Here is a 17,935-nt window from a genome sequence, read left to right on the forward strand (position 1 = left end):
TCCACAATAGCACCCACCTTAGAAATTGCACCTTGCCAGTCTTCAAGTTCCGGACATTGGGCTTAGGGACTCGAGCATTACTCTAATTTGGGCAATTATTTCATAGCTCATTGTCTCAGAATATCTAACCTTCCCTCTGCTAGCAAATAACTGATAGTGCGGACTGGGCTCCAAAAATCTTAAATAATTTAACAATATAGGTCAATCATTTATTTAACAATCACTTGCTCGGTTACGCCTGATTCCCCAATAGATCCTTCTCTCATTCAGAGATGGACCTTTGAATATTGTAGTATGAAGCGAAGAAGCAATTGAAGCATTACAGTCAATATTCAGTCAATCATGAGAGTTTGGATAAGTATCTAAGTCCTTTATTCTCATGAAGAGATTAATAAAGTGTTTTGGGTTATTTTTATTTTGATTAGTCCATAAATCAGATAAATTTACAGAAATCTCATCAAAAAGAATGATTAGAATAAATCATCAAATAATGCATCATGCGTGTTCCATAAAGGAATCATTCCTTATCTAAAGATCAGAATACGAGTTTTTGATTAGTAGAACCTCTAAAGAGTTTGAATTTAAAGAAAAGAGTGAGATCGAAGGAGCATCCAGATTAAATCCAAATTAATCCTTAGCAAACTGTATTGCGTTGCATAGCATTGCATTGTTCAATATTTATATGCTTTGATCTCATATTGTATTCCTGTTGTTTGCCTTTGCTTCGTTCAATTAAAAATTACAACGCAAAAAAAAGCCAAATTAAAGCAGCAAAACCTTTCATAAAGAGTAGCTCTTGGAACTCAGCCGAGTCTCAATAGTCCACGTAAAACAGCACACAGTTTTAGTAGCAATCTGTGAAATAAAGCCTCAAAATAGAGTGAAGAAATAAAACAGAAGCAGCAGTAGCCACAACCGTCAAGGGAAATGGGTCTGGGAAAAGTGTGCAGGGAAAAGCATTGAAGCTAACTAGGAACATGCACTATTTTAAAAAACATGAATACATGTTGCAGACATTGTAGCAAGCTTCTTCAAACGTGGACCAATCAGGTGACAACCCTTATTGTTCAGCAGGTTCAGCTCCTCCATTCCCATGAAAATACATGCGACTTGTAATGTTTATCACAAAGTTAGCCTCAAACATTCTTGCATAGATAGATTCTGAAAACATAAGCCTTAGTTCCCATGGGTATTTGAGCACAGGTCAGACTTCTACATAACATTTGTTTCACTGCAAAAACAATTAACTATACTAACTGAGAGACAAATTCACTGCAACACAATGCTTTCCATTTAATACAAACAAGTTTAGGAGTTAGAAGTTACTGTCTATATTGCACAACTATTTCTATTAACGCATTACGGGGCATATTAGCAAGGGCTGGCGATATAATTATCGCCGCTTTAGCGTCCGTCTTTGAGCGAAAAGCGGCGATTATTATATCGCAATATCGTCAAGGACACGCTAGCGCGTATTTCCTTGATGTAGAGCCTGTTTGTTCACAGCCTTGCCTCACTAATGAGATGCAAAGAAGGCATGGCAGTGAAAACAACACATGTTAATATCGTGAAGGCAGCTTCGCGATATTAACAAGGAGGTGCAGCGATAAAAAAATCACGCTACCTCAGCCTTAACTCAGGAATTTAACATCTGTTAAATTCTGAACTAAGGCATACTTTTAATGGGAGATGGATTATGCTGATAGGACCACAGGGGGGAGTTGTAGCCCCCAAAGGAACTAGGGTTTTCCTTAGGGAGGAGAGTCCCTATGATGAAGCATGTCACCATTGGTGAGTGAGGAATTACGTCCTGAAAGGGATCTGCCCTTAGATGTACTTTGAGTATTAACTATCACCAAATAGGTTGACTACTACCGCACTGGTTCATGCAATAACTTGGAGGTAGTGTTGTTTTTTCACTGGCACTGTTGGCACGTGTGTAGACCCTAGGATTTCTATGTTTGGTAACAGTTGTTTGGGGATATAATCCTTAGTGGTCTTTAAAACGTATTCCCTTGGACCCTCTTCTTTGAACTGTTTTGTTTGTCCGTTGATAATATGCCCCAAAATGAGGCACGAGAAAATAGAAAGTTCTTGAGATTTATGAATCAACTGATGCTTACAAAGTAATGCATTTGTTAAACCAGAACATTTTGCAGTTTTGATGAGCATTTCTAAGCATGTCACTTTAGGGTAAAGCTTCTACTTCTTAAGTCATATTTGGGATGCTTGTAGTTAAAGAAAACTTGGGGGCATATTTACAAGGGCCATATCTCCACTTTTTTGGCTTTTAAAGCCAAAAAAGCGGAGATAAAAATATTGCCCTATTTACAAGAGGGTGATAACATTAACCCTGGGCGAGACACTACGCTTCGCCCACGTAGTGTACGTAGCGCTGCCTGCTTCGCAGTTTTCAAAGTAGGCGAAGCAGGCTAGCGCTACGCACACCCAGAGCGAAGCGTAGCTGCCTGCCGCTGCCACCCGCCTCCTGCCCGCCCTCCTTTTAAATCAAACTCCCGCAATTTCAATAAATATTAAATTAAAGAAACTTACCTGAAACGCGGCGTCTCCGGGGCTCCCTCTTCCATTTCAAACTTCTTCTGACTAATGCGCATGCGCGGACGCCCGCGCATGCGCATTTCTCGCAAGAAATGCGCATGCGTGGGCTTCCGCGCATGCGCATTTGTCAGAAGAAGTTTGAAATGGAAGAGGGAGCCCCGGAGACGCCGCGTTTCAGGTAAGTTTCTTTAATTTAGTATTTATTGTAAATGCGGGGGTTTGATTTAAAAGGAGGGCGGGTGGGAGGCGGGTGGCGCGTAGTGGGGCTACGCGATGCACGTAGTGTGCGTAGATTTGGGCACACTACGTGCTGCTTCACGTAGCCCCACTACGCCCACTACACCCACCCTTAGATAACATGCATTAGCGCATGTTAGCACCCATTTACCCGACGCCTCCCTTTGCATCTCTAATGAGATGCAAAGTGGGCGTCACTGGGCAGTACAACCTTGTAAATATCGCTGATGTACACATCGCGATATTTACAAGGCTGCCCATGCATTTTAGCAGACGTTACTTTTTGGAGAAAACAGCTGTTTTCTCCAAAAACTAACTTCTGCCAAAATGCAGATTTAGCTATACTTACCATTGGGGGTGGATTATGCTGATACAGGGTCGTATCAGCAAGGTTATCGCCGTTTTCCATGGAACATCGCTGGAAAACCAGCGATGTTCCATGGAAAACATCGCTATCGCTGGGAAATTATCGCCATTGCGCTATGCGTTGTTAATACAACGCTAGCATGGCGATAATTTCCTGTGATAGCCAGCGATAACATTTTTCTCGCTAAGAGCGGCCAGCGATAATTATCGCTGCCGCTTGTTAATATGCCCCCAACTTCTTAATTTCTATGACCTATACAAATAACTATGACTGTCTATTGCAAATCAGCACATTTTAAATGTGTATCATTTCAGCTTTGAATTTTACATTACCCACTGCACATTCAGCTACTAAACTGAATCATTTGGCATGTCAATTTGTGGACTCACTGTTATCATTGTTGCTGGAGTCTTCTTGACTAGCTCTCATGTCCAGCTCTCTGAGGCTCCTTTCATGAGCCATTTTTCTCTCCTCTGCTTCCAACTTGAGCTTGCAAAACAACAGGTGATGGACAGAATGCAGAACAATGTCATACATTCACCCCAGTACAGAGATCTGGGCCTAAATCCATCGTTTTTTTGCTCACCATGCCATTCCAGTTTGAACCCAGCCATATGCAAATCAGTCTTGACCCTGTGCCTTATGGGAACAGTCCAGCCCGAACTGCGAAGCCAGGTCCTCCCTGAACTGGAAACAAGCATCCTACGACTGGTTTCGGGGTTTCACCCCTCTTCTGCCAGGATAGCTTGATTCCAGTGGCATAGCGAGCACGGGACCCATGTCTGGGCATACCCGTACCACTAAGGGTGACAAATGCAAAAACAACAGGGTTGGCAGGCCCCTCCAGTACCGTTAGTGAAGGCGCCCAGGGGATCAGAGGTCTGAGAGGTGGCGTGGACCGGCTGTGAGTTAAGTTTTTTTAAAAATATTTCATTCCCCCCCCGTGCGCGACCGCCCCCCCCCCCCCCCCCCGCGAGCCGTGACTGACTCATGCCATTGTATAAAGTGAAGTTTTTCTGAATTCAAAAAGGCAGAATAATTCTAGGTAGACAAAGGTGTGGATTGGCCTACAATGAAATATAAAATCCCTGCGCGGCCCAATTTATCCATTAATTAACGAGAAAGGTCAGGACTAGTTCTTGTGGCTGTAAATCGATCAAGAACTCAGGCCTCCTACAACTTTGTTCAGAATTGTTTTCTCAGTGACCTGCAGTGATTGAATCTTATATTCTATTGAACCTTATATATGAGCCCTGTAAATCACTATAATGACACTCTTGATGTTATATATGATCAACAGAGAATGTGGGTTCCCCCTGGTTATCAGTAAAGGTTTAAATACTATTATTAGCCCTGAAAAATGAAACCCAGGCCAAATCAAACAGTGGGCCAATTTATTATGGCATCTCGAGGTGCGGTGAATATCCTATAAAGAACTGTTGTGTTTTCCCGATGTCTGGGGTGATCTGTATGTAATACATTGCAGCCCTCCTGACTTCTAGCATGTGTAAGGCACTTTCTGCTGCACTAGATTTGTTGGTGGGGAAAAAGCTGTAAGTTTGACTGTCTCATTCATGTGGAAGGGTGAAATGACCTTCATCAAGAATTTCAGGCATGCCCTCAATACTATGGCTATTTAAGTGATTTGAAATTAATGTGTGTGTAATGAAACGCAGCTGGGGCTCTTGTAAAGCTCATGTTGTTGCTTCGGATTTAGTTTGCACATCACAAAAAAGGATGTGGTTAGTTTATTTCTGTTCTTGGTTTGCTTGTCTGTCGAAAGACTCTTCCTGCACATTAGGCCAATTGCCACTGCCACAGCATTGCACTGATTGCAGAGTCTCAGTCGGGGAGTGAAAGGCCCGTGGTGTGTAGGAACAGCTGGATGGCAGTGTTCCTGCTGAACGGCCCTGCTGCATGAACGCAGCCTGCCTCAGATCACAGGCAGTGTCAGCGCACACCGCACACGAGGAGGAAGCGAGTTGGGGGTCGGGGAAGTAAGAGGGGGTTTGTTTATGAACTCGTAACCTCTCTTTCTAGGATGTCCGGGCCTGGCCTCAGGGAAGAAGGCACTCGGGACAGAATGTTCCAGGCAGGCCACTGTCACGCTAATATTAGGTGTTATACTATGTCTGGCCTGCGGGGTTTACTTTACAATACTTAAAATGTTGATTGCGGAGCACATGTGGGTCAGGCAATCCGTGCCATTAACCAGGCCAATCAATGGCCCTTATATGGCAACACGATACCACCCATGGCTAGAAAAGAAACGGAAACAATGTCTAGAAACCACTCTAATGTACCTGAAACACTCGAGGTTAAGCCAACCTAAAATATACCAATGAGTTGGCATGTCACTAACTGAGTTTCTGCTGCCTCACTTCAGTTATGTGCGTTGGGGGTTGAGCAGAACAATGCATTTGACTCACTCTCTAGTTGCATTTTTCACTGTCATATCACGATATGTTAACAATGCTATTAAATGTCCTGAGCCCAGTGTTTATGGCCTGACACGTGTCTAGTGGTTTGGCGAAAACACCCTTTTCAGCTCCTCCCAAATGCACACAAAACATTCAAGGAATTTGTCAGGGGATGAACTTTGTTTTCCGGCTGGCAAATTACAATAACTTGCCTTTCCTCTGTAGAGTTCATTTTATATCAATAAAGAAATCCGAGGTACCCAGCATTGTTATCGCAAGGTTTGTTATGAAGTTCTGTGGTTATATTGAATAGGCAGCTACCTATGTATAACATCTCTTTATTGATGTCATAACACACTTTAATTATTGCTTTATTAACTTTCTTGTTTTCTTACATATGCTTGAAAATGCACAATTTGCCCAATATTTTTTCAACATTTTCTCGGGGGGAGAACCACTCTTATGACAGTCAGGCTGACGTGCACTGACCCCAAACTTTTACGCCCCACTACTTTTAAATGTCACCAGCCGCCCCTGGTACTGGCGTGAATGTATGACATTGTTCTGCATTCTGTCCATCACCTGTTGTTTTTGCATTTGTCAATGTCAAACGTCAATGTCAAACATTTTTATAACGCGCACAAATCACCAAAAGGTCTCAAGGCGCTAGCAGCCAAGACAAAAGAAACAGACAGTGACTGAAATGCTCAAATACCTAAGTTTATTGAGAAAAAAGCCAAGTCTTCAGCTTTCTTCGGAGATGTAAATGGTCTGTTGTGGATAGCAGCTCCAATGGAAGTTTGTTCCAAAGCAGAGGAGCTAAGTATGAAAAGGATCGGCCACCGTTGCGGACCGTTCGAATACGTGGTTGGACAAGAAGAAATCTAGTGCTTGACCGAAGAGAACGTCCGGGAACATACCATTGGAGCTTTTTTGCCAGATATTGTGGACCGGTTCCATGCATTATCTTATGAGTGAGGCTTAAGATTTTAAAACGTCCTCTTTAGCGGACCGAGAGCCAGTGCAGGGTTTTAAGAGTGGGAGCAGAAGGAGTACGAGAAGGGAGATTGAGAACAAGTCTGGCGGCTGTATTCTGAAGGATTTGAAGTTTGGAAAGTAGGTCTTGATTAAGTGCAGTAAACAGGGCATTACCATAGTCAAGGCGACTGATAATAAGTCCCTGGACCAATGGTTTCCTTGCTTCATTGGGTAACCATTTAAAGATCTTTCGCAGCTTACGCATAATCCCAAAACAGGTTCCAAGCACTTGATTAATATGAGCATTCATGGACAGGGAATTGTCAATCGTAATACCCAAATTGCGGACTGCTAGCTTAGGCAAGGGACAGGTACCCAGCTCTGACGGCCACCAGTCACAGGTCCAAAGCTGTTCCGCTTTCCCAAATAGAATAACCTCCGTCTTACCGCCATTCAACTGTAGCATATTTAGGTTCATCCAGTCATTGATCTGGATCATACAGCTTTTAAAACGAGCATGAACGCCATCTTGGTCAGAGTCACAAGTGACAAGCAGCTGGGTGTCATCGGCATAAGATAAGGTTTCAAAGCCGTATGACCTGATGATATCCGCTAAAGGTGTTAAATATATGTTGACCTGCATGGAGCTAAGAATAGATCCCTGCGGAACCCCGACTGTTACTGGATAAGTACGGGAGACCATCTCATCCACAGAAACAGTAGTGAAACGATCAGCCAGGTAGCTCTCAAACCAATCCAAGGCTTTCCCTCTGACACCCATCTCCCACAGACGGTGTTTAAGAATTCTGTGGGAGATGGTGTCGAAAGCTGCAGACAGATCCAAAAGGACTGAGGAAATATGAATTTTGTGATCAGTTATGTCCCCTATCGTAGACCCCAACGGCTCCATGTGCATGCTATAAGTACATGTATGTTCCCTCCTGCTCCAGTTCTGAAGACGCAAATATATGTGCGTCCACCGTTAACATGTCCTCTTTCAGATCCGCCATGAATGGGTCAGATATTCCATTCCTAAGTATGAAAGGCCACCGACTTTATGTGGTTCACTTTCCACATTTCACAGATTCAGGCGAGTAGGCCCGAATTCTGTCATCAAGCCTTTTCCTGCCTTCTGCCTCTGAAAGCTCCAGTCTGAGCCTGCATCTGTGACCATGAACTTTGTCTTACTCCTTGTGCGGCTAACGGTGCCTGATCCAGCCTGTCGCCTGCCAAAAACTGTATTTCACCTTCAAGATTATCTCCTCCGCTCTCCATCCGATGCATTCCTGTCTAGTAGTTTAGGTAAACATTCCTCCAGCTACCATGCAAAGGGGCCAGGCCTCGCTGTCCTCATGCAAGTAATTCATAGCCTCGTTACCATGGAATATTCCTACCCCCTCGCATCTAGTGTAGACACTTAGACGCTTGTACACGCACTAACAGTCAGTATAGTCAGTATAGAATAAGATTCTATCCTAAGAGACCTTTCCTTTTGGATAACACAGTTCTTTAAACATAGGATATTAGATATGATTTGGAATTAGGTTGACATAACCCCAGACTTCTGTCTCCACATGTAGAGCTAAAATGTCAAGTACCCTTCACCCTCTAGTTGCACGTCAAATCACACGTCATGCGGCTGCGTGCGCATCTTTGCCAAAAATTTCTGCTGACATTGCAGGATTCTTTTATGGATCCACCCACTTGTGACATCATGTTTAGTGACGTTTCTTGAATTACGCCCTCTATTAGCTACGTATGCACCTTTTATCAGCTGTTACGCCTCTTGCATCTGTTTCACTGTAATGTATTTTCTATAAAACTGCTTAACTGTCAATAATATATGCTCCCTTCCTTCCTGAACTTTCGTGGTGATGGAACAGAAGGCCCACAATTCGAATTGTCTTCCTTTGTATAGGAATAAAGCCTTTTAAAACCTCTAATACCACGGATTCTGCCTCTTATATTTACTGAGTTATTCTTGATAGATTTTACCGCATAAAAAATAGTACCGGTAACGAAATATTTACCACATAAATTGGCGCCCGAATAGGGACACTTTCTCATCTCACGCGCCGGCGGTGCGTTGCAGGCCCAGTCTCCTGCCACAGCTGAACGGACAAAAACGCGTACCCGCAGGATTTCCTGTATCTCCCTCCGGCCAAGCGGGGACGACTGAGGCTGCGATCAACACCCAGACGAGGCGGTGAGAAGTGCGAAGTATCCCGACCAGAGCCTAGCTGAGAGAGCAAGATCCGAGGTATACAGAGTCCCGCCAGGTTCCGAAGTTCCGAGTCCAGTCGAGTCGAGTCCAGTCCGGTCCAGTTTCAGTTCCGTTCCGAGGCCTTCCGTTCCGAGCTACCCGGTGAGTACCATTATCGGGGAGGCATTTTACGTGCACATAGTCTGTGCCGGTCAAGACGGGTTTGGGTACACAAATCCGGTCTGCACTGTTTCAGCAGTGTATCTGTACTGTTTAGCAGTATATATAGTAATATAGTATGTCTTGCATATAAATAAGTATTATCTAGTGTCAGTATAATGTCAATAACTAGTTTTCTATTAGTTATCATTGTTCGTTAAAACTATTAAGCGTTAAATGTTTTAATACGTTCTATATATTGTGGTGTGAATGACTGTTCATTATTGTGTTTTCTTGTATAAAGTGTGTTCTAGAAACAAGATCTAAAGATGCCGTTTTTTTCAAAACTAAGACAGATTAAAACTAGAAAAGGTGTACTCGAAGAAGCTGTTCCCATTCCACCTAGGGATACTCCAGGATCCTTCATGTATCATAAGCATGGTCTAGATGCCGTATTATTTCTTGATTTATGGGTGGACTACACCAAAGAATTACCAGAGAGTCAGAGATGGCCCGCAGCGGGGACCTGGGATGCAGATTGCATCATGAGAGTAGAAGAAGAATTATGGAAAAAGAAAGCCAGACAGTCACAGAAAGATGCCATTGAATTATGGCGTAAAGAATCATACAGACGTACAGAAAAAGCACACAGACAGGAAGAGAAAGGTAGAGACAATTCAAATAAAACTCGAGAAAATCTATTACTTGAGGAAGGTACTCGAGTAAAATCAGAACAAGTAGATAGACAAAGAAACGCCCTTATGAATGGTATGTATCCACTTCTGGCCGAAGGGTTACCTAAGGCTACTCAGGAAATACCAAAAGACTTGCCACCTCCATTGTTTCCGATAAAAGCACATCCCAAATCACATCCCAAAACAGCAAAGGACGTTTTTCTTTCGTCCTATTTAGATGACGCAGCTCCCGAGTATGCTAATGCCATACCACCCACACCGCTTGCCGATGGTGTTCAACACCAAGAGCATCCGTCTGTATCCCCGCAATTACAAACTCCTACACAAGTTCCAACAGACCCGTCCGTTTCTACAGTTTTTCCCGCATCTACAATCTCTATCCTACACCCAACGAATCCTTTCGTGCCTAGCACCTCAGACGGTGCTACAGGAGGTACGACAGACATGTTTGCCACTCCGCCGCGAAATAAACAGACTCTTAGAGATTTAGCCCTCCAACGTACGCCCAAACTAGCAACTCCCGACATGCTTAAGGAACTTCTAGTAGATTGTAGATATGATCCTGTGCCCGGTAAACGGGACGAAATGCTGCTGTCATCATTACGTATTCGACGAGCTGCAATATATTTAACGAAGCTACCAGGAATGACTACACATTTAGAAAATATGTATCACTTTGTCCAGTCAGGGCGAAGTCCTGAAAGTATTAGCAGAGCCATGGAGTACCAGAAAGCGGAGGTACAGGGACAATTGTTACGTTTCCTCATAAACTGTGTAATCAGAAATCAAGACCGGCCTGGGGTAAATCCGGAAGAAATGCAAAAACTTGTCACTTGGGGCCGGAATATATCAGAAGGGAGACATGATAAACAGTTATGTATAGTAGCTATGTACCGAAAGATCCGCAAAGAAGTAGAACGAATACACGAAGAAAGATTAGAGGTAGACGCCGCTGACCTAAACAGAGAAGAGGAGGAGCAAGAGTCAGAGCAAGTAGAAACGATAGCTTATGTAGGTAGAGGAAGACCCCATAATAATACCAGAGGTTTTAATGATCCGGTACGTCCAATACGTCCAGAATATAATAGACATTTTCCAAACCCTATGTTAAATACAAAATCCCCCGAACACTTATTCCAAGCCGCTGATAAATTACTCCGAGATCGAAGGGGGTACCACATGCTCGATTCCATGGACGAACAAGAATTAGCCAGGTCAGCAGTACAATGGGCTGACAGTCCCAGCGAATACAATGACGATGTACTTGCACACACGTTTCTGAATCTAGATCCATATGAACAGCGTTTAGCTAGTATATACATGATTCAACACCTCCTTATATTATATAAAAGCCAACACTCTGATCCAGGACCCTTACCTGACATATTGACAGAACTACTAACGAACATATGGAAAGGGTCAGGTACTGATTTAATTAAAGAAATACTAGAATCCCGAAACCAATATTTAAATTTCGTATGCCCAGAACACGTTCCAGTTCCCATAATGGGAAGAAAGATGTATCACATAGATAGACAGAACCCGTTACGCGAAGTACACCCAATTAGAGGTGCCGGTGATAATTTTACACGCGTGTTTGTGTACACGCCTATAACTAAACTAGAATTATTAGAAATGAAGAAAGTAGTACCCAGCCATGACAAGGACCCAGCAGGTTTCCACCGTGAGATAAAAGACATGTTACTCATGGGAGAGTATACCTACCCCGACATTATGAAAATATTAAAAGTCCTATTACCCGACGGAGTTTATGAAAAACTCAAAGAAAAAGAATGGGAGGTGGGAGACCAAAAGATAGATTGGACAGCATTAGAAAACGAAGAAAAGGCCCGAGCTGCAGGAGCAGGGCTTGGGGAAAAGACTACAGCACTAGCAGGATTACTAATACAGGTACTGCCACGTTTATTAACTACGAAAAAGGAAGACTGGGGTGCAATCTCAGCCTGTAAACAAAAGCCAGACGAAGATACTAGTGATTTCTATTCCCGATTTGAAAAATGTTTTGGTATAAATAGTGGCATAAAAGCAAGTAGTGAGTCATACCCACATCTGTTTGTGACAAAATTAGTTGAAAATTCTCTGCTACAAGTCAAGAATAGAGTATTAAAATTCGAAAGTACCTGGCAAGGTAATACCCCATCACAGATGTTACAGATGTTACAATATCATCACAATAGAATTAGAGAAGAACAAGAACACGAACAAAGACGTATGAAGGATACAAAAATGAAAATGCTTGTTGCACAGTCAGTTCCAGCCGATAGTCATCAAAAGGGTGATTCCGCAGGTCCCGCGAAAGGGACATGCAACTATTGTAAACAACCAGGTCATTATATACACGATTGTCCAGTCCTGAAACATAATATTGCTACAGGTAGAACACATGAGAGACCACGTCCACCTAGACAGGATCAGAACCAACAACAAATACCTCAGCAAGCACAACCTAGGTTAGCTCCGCAACAGCTAGCTCCGCAACAGGCAGCTCCACAACAAATTGTAGCACCACCACAAGCGCAGCCTATTGCTGCAACACAAGCAACGACACAACAGATGTATCAGTATGCACAAGCAGATTATCATTATCCCGATTATCAGCGATACTCATGAGATAGCCTAGAGAGGGAAGTTGGCTTACCCCTTATTGAGGTTCCTGTAGACCAAGAGGGACCTTATGTACATAGCGAACTATTAGGGGAAGACAGAAAGTTTTTACTTGATACAGGGGCAAGCAGAACAACTATAAGACGTAGTGAAGTTCCAGGGGCACCCCTCTCAGGCTCACAGAATATTTCCCTTGGATTCTCAGGAAAACCTATAATTAATGATGTAACACAACCTCTTCCACTTACGATTGGTCCATTGACACGTACTACAGATTTATTGCTTACTAAATCATGTCCAGAAAACTTGTTAGGCATAAAAACCTTGAAAGCTCTAGGAGCTATAATATGTTGTTCTCCGGAAGGAGTACGACTATTTCTACGTGACTTTAAAGGTCACTACGTATCCAGAGACATGGATCACCGACTGCAGAATTTACCTACACATTTATGGGCACAAGGCCCCACTGATGTTGGTTGCATGAACATTACACCATATCGAGTTACACTGAAATCAGGAATAGTACTACCACGAATACGACAATACAAGTTACCCCCCGATGCTGTTGTGGCTTTGCTGCAAATCATTGACGAGCTCATTACACAAGGAGTGGTTGTCGAAACTGACTCCAATGTATGTAATTCTCCGATAATTCCGATTCTTAAAAGAACGGATCCAAAAGCTCCACCAGTATATCGATTAGTTATTGATCTGCGCGAATTAAATAAATGTATTGTGCCACAATACCCCGTGGTCCCAGATATCTCTTCATTACTCACAGCTATTGACTCAGAAGCAACGTTCTTCACTGTAATTGATCTCAAGAATGCTTCCTTTAGTGTCCCAATTGATCCGGAAAGTCAATATTTATTCGGATTTAGTTTAAATGGACGAAGTTTTAAATTCACACGCGCACCTCAAGGATTTACAGAAAGCCCCAGCATCTATAGCCAAGCACTGAAACGAGAACTTGACAGTATCCACATGCCAGTTAACACTGCCTTGCTTCAATATGTCGATGATCTGCTGATCACCGCCCGAAGCGAACCTGAATGTGAAAAAGCGTCACTGACGGTTTTAAAATTTTTGGCTGACAAGGGGCACAAGGTGTCCCCTTCTAAGCTGCAATTCTGTGTCCAGCGAGTTGTTTACCTTGGGCACTCGCTGTCCAAGGAGGGAAGGCAGCTTACATCCGACCGCATCCAGTTAATCGCTAACATGTCACCACCCAAGACACAAAAGGAGGTACGGGCTTTTATAGGCCTCACTTCATACTGTAGGCAGTGGATCCCTCAATATGCATTTCTAGCAAAACCACTCATCCAGTTGACAACACAGGAGGCAGCCACATCGACTGTCCTCCCTTGGACTCAAGAACATACACACGCCTTTGAAAGTTTAAAGAAAGCTTTATGCCAAGCACCTGTCCTAGCAACACCATGTTACAGTAAACAGTTTACACTCTTCGTTACAGAACGCGAAGGTACTGCTTTGTCAGTACTCACTCAGGAACAAGCAGGATCACATAAACCATGTGCTTATTTCTCTAGTACATTAGATCCAGTAGCTCAGGCTCTTCCTGCGTGCCTGAAATCGGTGGCAGCAACAGCTTTAGCAATCAGACAAAGCGATGCCATAGTGTTAGGACATCAATTGACAGTACAAGTACCACACGCAGTAGAGGTTCTCTTGAACCGCACACAGACACAACACTTGACTATAGCGAGACTCACCGGTTACGAATTAACATTGTTTCAGCCACATATAGAAATCAGACATTGTAATACGTTAAATCCTGCCACACTGTTACCAGTGAGCGGAACAGATCCATTGGCACATGATTGTGTTGAAGTTATTACTATCACGACGAAACCCAGACAAGACTTGACAGACATCCCTTTGTCAGATCCAGACTTGACATTGTATGTAGATGGGTCATGTATGAGAACAAGTACAGGAGAGCTAGTGGCCGCTTACGCAGTCACAACAGACACTGAAGTCATTGAAACAAATTGTATTAACACTTTGTCAGCTCAAGCAGCAGAGCTCACCGCTCTGACACAAGCCTGTATTCAAGCCACAAACAAAAAGGTCAACATATACACAGATTCACGTTATGCCTTTGGAGTCGTCCATGACTTCGGCGTACTGTGGCGAGAGAGAGGTTATTTAACTTCTCACGGTGCCCACATCCAGCACGGACCCCTCATTCAAGCCCTATTAGATGCGATTCATCTACCTACTGAAATATCGATTATGAAATGCAAAGCCCATACAAAAGTTACCGATATTATTTCTCAGGGTAATGACCTAGCTGACAGAACAGCTAAACAGACTGCTCAGAATCAGACTCTCACAATTGACGCGACAAAGACAATAGTCCCGATACTAACACATTGCATGACAGTTAAGGATCCCGCCCTTGATGTAATTGACATACAGACACATGCTACACCAGAAGAAATAAAGAAATGGACTGAATTAGGAGGGATCCAAACAGATCAGGGATGGATGACGAAGGAAAAATCTATATGGTTTCTTCCCGACTCTATGGTCCAAGTTATTATTAACACAATACATAGTCCAGCACACCTAGGAGAGAAAGCTATGCTAGACAGCATTCAACACATTTGGTTCAACAAACACTTGCGAGCCGCAGCTAAACAAAAAGTTCGTACCTGTATGATATGTTGTCAGTTTAATCCAGGTAAAAGCATCCCCGTAGAGCAGGGTGGATTTCAACCTCCTAATCATGCTTTTGAAGTCCTCCAGATGGATTATATCCAGATGGAACGATGTCGAGGATTCAAATATGTTCTCGTAGTTGTCTGTGCTCTTTCCCGTTGGACAGAAGCATACCCGGTTTCAGATTACACTGCCCCGACTACTGCCAAACAGTTAGTTCGAGAATTCTTCCCACGGTACGGTTTACCACGTGTTGTCTACTCAGAAAACGGCCAGCCGTTCTCATCCGAACTAATGAAACACGTTTCCCTTCTATTAGGCTATAAATGGAAATTTCACTGTGTCCGACATCCCGAGGCAGCAGGTCTCGTAGAACGCCATAATCAAACTTTGAAAATTAGATTGTCCAAAATATGTAGAGAAAAAGGAGTCGATTGGATAGTAGCCTTACCAGTTGCGCTCTTTTACATGAGAATGGTAGCACATTCTCGAACAGGGCTATCCCCGTATGAGGTGATCTTCGGTAGACCACCAAATATGTGGGGGACGCCTATACCTCGTAAAATCACTGACGTTGACTGTAATATGCTGACAGATTACCTGGCTTCCTTGATGTCTGCACTACAATCTTGTCGTTCACAGGTATCCGCAGCTTTTCCCGACAATACTGAGGTGAAGCCCCATGACGTGGTTCCTGCCTGGTGACCTGGTGCTGGTCAGGAACTTTGACCGGAAGACCCAACTGGATCCTAGGTGGAAGTCACCGAAGTTGGTTTTACTCACCACAAGGACAGCCGTGAAAATCGAGGGAAGAAAAGGGTGGTTGCACTCGAGTCATATCAAGAAATTTTATGGACTACCACCCAGTGTAGATACACAACCCTGTATTTCCTCAAGGACAGACTCAAAGCTCCCCTTGGTTGAGCAATCGAACTCAGAAATTTATAAACTAAAATTGAGGTCTAGTAAGTCAGATAATTTGATTGTTTAAGTCCTCTCCAAGGTGAATCGGTTGAATTTGTCTCTGACATGTATCCTCTAGACCGGAATAGAGAAAGAAATCAGCGAATGCAGCTGAAAAAGCATGCGTATTGTAAATCACTTCGTAGTCACTGTACAGTAACGTTATTAATTTTGTTTTTTCTAAGTCTTCTGATTATTATTTTCAGCATACTATTGCATATGTATTACCCTATTCTTAAACGTGCTTATAATATAACTGCAGAACATTCTTTTAGCGAATTTCCTCCGCATGAGTTGTCCTATAGATTTGCGTTGCGCAACAACACATTCATTAGTATGTTACATCAATCCCATCAAACCAGCAATGCCACAAATTGTTGGATATGTGGCCGACTCCCTCCCTATCAGAACTATAAGGGAGTTTTGCCCCTCTTTCCCTATCCGTTCACACACAATGGCTCCTGTGGAGCATGGTTTAGTTTGATCAATACCCTAGATTCAAATTCCGCAGTTTATCAAGACAACTGGGTATGGGGAAACCTGAACATAGTTTTGCTTAAAGTCTGCTACCCTAACAAGGAGGGACTTTCCAAAAGAACAGGAACTGATCTAGAAAATGAAGTATATGGATTAGGTAACTTTACACTTAACCTCATGATCCTGAACGTTGAATCTGAAGCTACACCTATCTTGCCCGCCATGTCAGTATTCCCAGTAAAAGGGGAATTATGTATCAGAAAGAATGGTTCCATACACATGGGCCACAGTAAATGCACCACTGTAATAAAATTCAGTGATCAAGGCAAGTCTACATTTAGAGCTTCCCATCATTCCTACTTCATATGTGGTCAGACCGCATATATATGTCTACCTTTAGATTGGGATGGTACCTGTTACATAGCATTCCTTCTGCCACCTGTTTTCCTAGCTCCTCCTGATTATCACAGAAATACCCATTTAGTACACAATAGACAACAGAGAGATCTCCCAATTGTCGATTACACTGAAACAGCATGGGAGAAATACACAGATTTCAATAAAGGTTTCTTTCCCTATATAGGTACAGTCACTAATAGTAAGCTGATACGTAGATTAACAAGAACCCTTGAAGCAGTAGTGAACGAAACTATTTCCGCCTTAGGCAATTTAACAGAAGAGCAGTCTGCTATGCGGATTGTTGTGCTTCAAAATCGTCTTGTCCTTGACGTCATCCTGGCCGATAGGGGCGGAGCAGATTCTTGATGGTCCAGTGCAAGTCTGATGTTGTCCACTACTTCAATAACTGCGGTCTCCGAGCTGTGAGCAGCACGGAAGCCTGATTGAGAGGGATCAAGGAGGCCATGGGTCTCGAGATGGGCAGTGAAACGTTTGTTAACTAAGTGCTCCAGTACCTTCCCAAAAAAGGGAAGCAATGAAATGGAGCGGTAATTTACAGGTGCACTGGGGTCAGCCAGAGGTTTTTTGAGAATGGGCTTAACCTGCGCGAGTTTCCTCTCTGTGGGAACGTGGCTTTATTCAGTGACAAGTTAAAAATGGTGGTTAAAGCGTCAGCAAGCAGTGGTAAGATTTTAACACAAGAGCGAGGAGGAAAGAGATCGGCTGGGGAGCCAGATTTAATCCTTCCTAAGCTTTCAATAACTTCAGTTTTTGTTATGGGTTCAAACTCTGTTAACAGGGGGACCTTATCAAATTCTGTCAAGGAGATGAATTCATTCACATTAGTGATATGATAACCATGATCATTGACCTGAGTTGGAAATGAAGCGCATATTGTTTTAATTTTGTTATAAAAAAACAGAGAAACAGAGTCAACCCACTCTTGTGTAGGCGCAAAGGAGGATTGTTTGACCTGGGGAGCAGTAAATTCCTTCAGTATTTTATACAGTTCTTTACTGGAATGTGCAGCATTATTGATGCGCTGAGTAAGGTATGCCTTTTTTGCTAATTTGATGTTTATTATGTAAGTTAAGTGAAGGTGCTTATAGTTCCTACGATGTTCCTAAGTTTTAGATTTCCTCCACTGGCGTTCAGCAGCCCGGCTTTG

The sequence above is a fragment of the Triturus cristatus genome, chromosome 5_1 (genome assembly GCF_964204655.1).
Source record: "Triturus cristatus chromosome 5_1, aTriCri1.1, whole genome shotgun sequence".
Taxonomy (NCBI): Eukaryota; Metazoa; Chordata; class Amphibia; order Caudata; family Salamandridae; genus Triturus; species Triturus cristatus.